Here is a 6,222-nt window from a genome sequence, read left to right as displayed (position 1 = left end):
CACGCGGATTTCTGGCAAAATTCTTCCAGGTCAGAAAGAAACATTTGTCATATAAATATTTGCAGGTTGTCTAGATAAGCATTTCTACCTGTGCTAGTTACAGCAAGTTAACTGGCAAGTCAATTAACACAAGCACAGACTCTAACCTAAAGTTGCATTTCTCAGACTTTACTTGGGAACCTTTTTTTTTTTTCCAATTTTAAGTTTTCTCAGTTCCACCAAACTTACTAGAAGATACATACGTGCCAACTTAGCCTTACACACAGATTTGTTTCAGAAGGCAAATATAACAGAACATCACAAAATACGTGTATGGCACATGGTTATTTTTGCTTTGCTTTAATATTTTAACATTTAGGGAGTCTTTTCCTCCACCTCAATGACCTTCATCTGACCCCTCTACAGTGCAGGGATCACCAGCTTAGTAACAGCCTGATGCAAATCCATTTCACATGGCTGGAGCTCTTCCTTCCACCTTCTGTTAAGTCCATAGCCTGTAACAGGAAGACTGTCTTTACAGGAAGGCCAGCTCCTTTTGAATGAAACATAGGCTAAAGATAAGCCTCAGGTACTCATAATTTGGATTCAGGCAATGTCTCAGCAGAATTTGTTACGAAACACAATGAATACAGCTGCTAATAATGCACATAATGTAATTGCTTCTCAATACTCAAACTGGAAGCTGCACTGCCATTCCATATAGGAACATTACTATTAAGTCAATCCAGATGTGAAAGAGAAATGCGGTCAGAAGCCTAGCTAGAGGGTGACAATTTCCAAGGGTAAAGTATCAAGTGTCATGTGATTACCTGCCCCGTGTGTAGGTGGTGCAAAGATACATTCATTCCAGGCAGCCAGTGATCCTTGGAGATAAAGCCCTTTCTTGTGACGTGATCATGGCATAGGTGGAAGAATGCATGACACAGAGGCTTCATGGCAATCTCTGAATGGTCTCACCTGCAGGAAAAAAACCCAAACTATTACTTTTTAAGGGAAGAGGTTAAAATGAGAAGGCTTTTTAGGGCACTGAAAAGTTCTTCCAGCCCCAGTTTCACAGCAGGAAGGCACCAAACTGATTCAGGATGTAATAATACTGGTCAACGGCCCCCTCTCTGCACAAGGCGTCTGTGTGTCTTCTTGTACTGACAATACTCCCCTGGGGCAGAAACCCCACCGGAGAATAAGGGACAGGCAAGAGCCATCAGTGGTTCAGTGACCAGGAGCCAAACCTGTTGGTTACCTAATTCCAGAGAGACTGTACTGATGTGCCCGCTGGTGCTAAACTGACAAGCTTCAAAAAAAAGCTAGACAAGCTGGGAGACACTGGGAAGGAGGCGAGGGTTGTGATCCACCGGGGTACCACATAAAAGAAAGAGGGATTCTGGAGGCAGAACATAGGATGCCAAAGACCAGGACCCCCTTCGTAACACAGCTGGTGAGGAGGCAAACTCAGTGCACAACTAAAGCAATGGAGTAAGGAAGAGAGGCTCAGGGTCATCAGGGACTGGGAAAGCTTCTAGAGTATATTACACCTAGCAACGGATGACCAGATTCCACCTGAACAGAGAGGGAAACAGGATCTACGCATTGGGAAGATCGTAGAGAAATGTCAAAACTGACAAGTAGGAGAAAGCAGGCTGGTACACACAGGATGCACTGTTCTGAATCCTACGGTAGACATTGCGATCACAAGTAAAGAACAGGATTGAAGCTGACAAAAGTCAAATAATAAGCAAAATTAGTAAAAAAAAAAAATATTATGATATGAACAACATACAGCAACAGAAAGCCAAAACAATGCTGTCCATGTTTGACTTCATTCTCTAAGATAATGTCAGCACAGACCGAGAATGCTTACCTCAAACAGTGATATGGACACAGCAGGTGAAAAGGAAACATGGTAACAGGGAGGCAGAGGAATGGGGAAATCCCAGGGAATTATTATTTCCAATTGTTTTAACTACTCTGAAGAAAAAGGTAAAATCTTTACATTGACTCCTCAGATAATACTAGATACCTAGATGCTGGAACTTTCAGGAACAGGCAGCTAGCAACAGGAAGCAACACTTGATTCAGTCCTGACCAGTATACACAATTGGTTTGTCACATTTCTGCCATGTACCTGGAATATATCAGCATCAGATTCAGCACTGGGGGTCTACAGAACCCCCAAAGCCAGACTAGTGGCATGCTCAACTTTAAAAACAAGAACCACACAGAAGTAAAGGGGAACCTTAAAGAACTGTATGTTTTCTGGAGACAGATTATTTCAAAGACATCGTGTTGGTCTCGGAGCAAACACATCCTGTCTGTCAAAGAAAAAAAAAAAAAAGTCCTTGAGAAAGCCTAAAGCTAAACATAATGGTATTAATGAAACCCAAACTAGTAGGAACAAGAAAGCATACTTCAGAAAGGGTTATAAACTACACAAGCTGAAAAACAAACAAAAAAAACCCCACACCTAAAAAAGCCCAAACACCACAAAAAACCCCAAAACCAAATGAACACACATCCAAAGTTCAGCAGAAGCATACCAGAATCATCTAGCTGATCTTTCTCCGGAACAAAGTATCAGTGGAAGAAACTGGGGAAAAAGCCAGAAATAAATTGACCGAGACCAGGCAGCGCTTAGCCATGGTGAAGGACGGGAAAGCTGCATTATCGATGATGGTATGCAGCCTCTCACCCAACGCTACTTTATTGTCAGCACACCGAGGGAAATCTTTCCCAAGAAGCATTCTAAAGCAAGCATGAGGAACCTCGGACAGTGTAGTTTGATATAAAAAAAGGCCACGTTAGCACAAGAAGCTAAGTAATAAAAGCAACAGGTATTTCTATAAACATGCTGTAAGGGGTAGAATCATTACTGCCAACAACAGGCAGATCTGATTGATAATGCCTGCTCAGATTTCTGAAAGGAATTAAATAAGACCTCTCACAAAAGCATCTTAAAAGATCTGAGCTGCCATAGGATATGAAGGCATGAGATGGAAAACAACTTGAGAGAAGAAACACAGGAAGTAAATGATAATGCTTTTTGTGAAGCCAGGTCACTATCTCACAGGAATCTCTGCTGTATTCATAAGTAGTCTGGAAAAAAAGAAATACTGAGATGACAATCAATGATAATTGTCTGTTCATGACAGCGCAGAGAAAAACCACAACATGCTGCAGAAACATCTCAGAATATTGAGATACTATGTAATAAAACAGACGAACTTTGGAATGAAAAAGTATAAAGTGCCACAAATAGAGAAAAAACAGCCTTAACCTGCTAAGTGTCAGGTGTTGAGTTGGTTATTCTTTTCAGGAATAAGACTGAGGCAGAGTCTCCTAGGAGAATATCCATTCAGGAGCAACCAAAAAAAACCCAAGAGGAATGTTAGGAACTACTTGTAAAGGAGAACAGAAAAGCAAAAAGGCAACAAACTTGTATCCCAACATTACTCCACATTACACCTGTGTCCCGAGTACAGTGTTTGCCCATCTCAAAGCCCATACAGGGGAACCCTAAAAGGTCCCAAAAGAAGCAGCACAGCTGATCAAAGGAACAAAGCAGCTTCTGTGTACGGGAAGCCTGAAGACACCAAGATTCTGACACCTGAAAGAGGCATGAAGGAAGAAATAGGGGTCTAAAGAGCAGTGAAAGTGAACAGGAAAACACTGTTTGCTGTTGCTTTCCATACAATAACCAGGGGACTTCAAACAAGAGCAGCAGGTTTAAAACAAGAACAAGAAGATAGTGTTATATAACGTCCAAGTAAGGTATGTGGCTCCTTGCTGCAAGGTATGTAAAATGTCAAATATTTTGCATGTATAAAGGGAATAATCCCTTTTCTGCAAGAAAAGTCCACATATAGCTCTTAAATATGATGATTTCACCTTTCCAATCCAAGAGTTTTGTGATTTGAATTCCTGGAAGTTTAAAAAACACTCTCAGGAAGCACCATGATCCGACTGCTCTGTTTTCATTTTCCCCAGATGTATCTGACTACTCCACAAATCTCTAGTTCATTTAGCTGCCAGGCATTCCTTCATAATAATAATGAAGTATTATTAATCCTGTGATAGCAACAGCTGCCGGATTGGGATCAATGTTCTCCCCATCTGTCTCCTGAGCAAAATGTGGCCCGACCTGCTTTGCTAGACTGGTAACCACAGAAAGGATGTGTTGGTTGGTTCCTCTCGGAACAGTTTGGTTGGAAGGGTCCTACAGTGATCATCTAGTCCAACCCACAAGAAACTACAGGCACCACATTTCTCAGCACTCAGCAGTTCATCCAGCTCGTTACAGAAGGAGCTCATGCTTTGCAGCAGCATGCATTCCTGGCTAGATCACTCTATCTCTGTGGTGTCTGCATCTGAAGACACATCAGGCTCCAGAAAGGTGCTGTGCCCCCCCAGGTACGCCAAAAGGTGTTCCTCTGATCTGAAAGGGCCTAAAGGTGTGTCACAAAAGCAACAGCACCCCATACCCTGCATGTGACCAAAATTTGCCACTGTCTTTTTGCAAATCCATTTCAGACACACAATGCCATTTTCCTAGATTTCCCCAGAGCTTGGGAAGTGAGGTATGGTATAGAACAGGCCCTTCCCTGAAGGCAAGGCAGAAAATTACTTTTTCTTTCACAAGTGAACACTGGGATGCCATCAGTTCATCAGTGATTGATGAGCCAAGCGTGTTCATCTTTTCTCCTCCAAAGGCGTCTGCTCACCAAGGCAACTGCCAAGGAAACAAAACCCACTTTATTCATGACAATCCTAAATTAGTATTAGGACAGAAAACTCCCGAGAGGACATTTGCACTTATAGTTTCTTGCCAGACAAATTGCTTAGCTCTTGAGGGCCACGAAGATGATCATAGGGCTGGAGCACCTCTCCTATGATGAAAGGCTGCAAGAATTGGGCTTGTTCAGCCTGGAGAAGAGAAGGCTCCAAGAAGACCTCATTGCAGCTTTCCAGTATCTGAAGGGGCTACAAGGATGCTGGGAGGGGACTTTCTACAAGGGTCTGTAGTGACAGGACAATGGGTAACGGATTTAAATGGGAAGTGGGGAGGTTTAGATTGGATATCAGGAAGAAGTTCTTCCCAGAGAGGGTGGGGAGGCACTGGGACAGGTTGCCCAGAGAAGCTGTGGATGCCCCATCCCTGGAAGTGGCCAAGGCCAGGCTGGATGAGGCTTGGAGTAACCTGGTCTAGTGGAAGGTGTCTCTGCCCATGGCAGGGGGGGTGGAACTGGATGATCTTTAAGGTCCCTTCCCACCCCAACCATTCTATGATTCTATGATTTTTGTTGGGACAATAGCTATTCCTTCAAGGAAAAGTCAATATTGATCTAGTGTTGCCACCCCAAATACCTGTCTGAAGGCAGGCAGCCTTCCTAATAGAGAAGCTGAAGGAAACTCAGGCTACACCTTTGTAGGCACACATTTAAGACAGTCCAGTCCCCAGTGCAGGACAGAGTCTTTCACAGTTGTGATCTGCAGAGACATTTGGGAAAGAAAGGAAGGTTGCCTACAGGCTGTGCAAGTTGGAATGGAAAAGCCTAGGCCTCTATAGTCCCAAAAAAGTTTGCAATGCAGCTCTGTTGTTACCCGTTACAACCCCAAGTCCAAATTTCATAGCTTATGCTTTTCCTCATGGTTACACACAAATATCTTCCAATATCAGGCTGGATGAGGCTTGGAGCAACCTGGTCTAGTGGAAGGTGTCCCTGCCCATGGCAGGGGTTGGAACTAGATGGTCTTTAAGGTCCCTTCCAACCCAAACCATTCTGTGATTCTATGAATATATTAGCAATATTTTATATATTCAGCACAAATATTTTAAAATAGTTCTTTCAAAGTATTCAGAAAAGGCATACTCAAATGTCTGTATGAGGAAAAAGCACAGTATACAGTCAACACACCTTACAACTTGGTTTGTCCTTAAGTTTGAGTGTCCCTTCCCACAAGATGCATATGGCTGAAGTGAATCTGCCAGTGGATTTCAGTCACATTCATTTGCCTTTTTAAACACCAATTATTAGACAGCACAAACTGGGTCACAAACCTTATCTTGGTTGATCTCCATTACAAGCGGGTTTTCCGAAGAGAAAACCCGCACATTCAAATAAACCCAAAATTTCCTAACAAAGGACTTAAAACCTGGGTTCCAGACAACAAGTCTTTAAACCAGCTATTTAGAAGCAGGGAACTTTGAGATCATAGAATCACAGAATG

The sequence above is a fragment of the Eurypyga helias genome, unplaced genomic scaffold (genome assembly GCF_000690775.1).
Source record: "Eurypyga helias isolate BGI_N326 unplaced genomic scaffold, ASM69077v1 scaffold12708, whole genome shotgun sequence".
NCBI classification, from domain to species: domain Eukaryota; kingdom Metazoa; phylum Chordata; class Aves; order Eurypygiformes; family Eurypygidae; genus Eurypyga; species Eurypyga helias.
Note: the sequence above shows the minus strand (reverse complement) of the source record.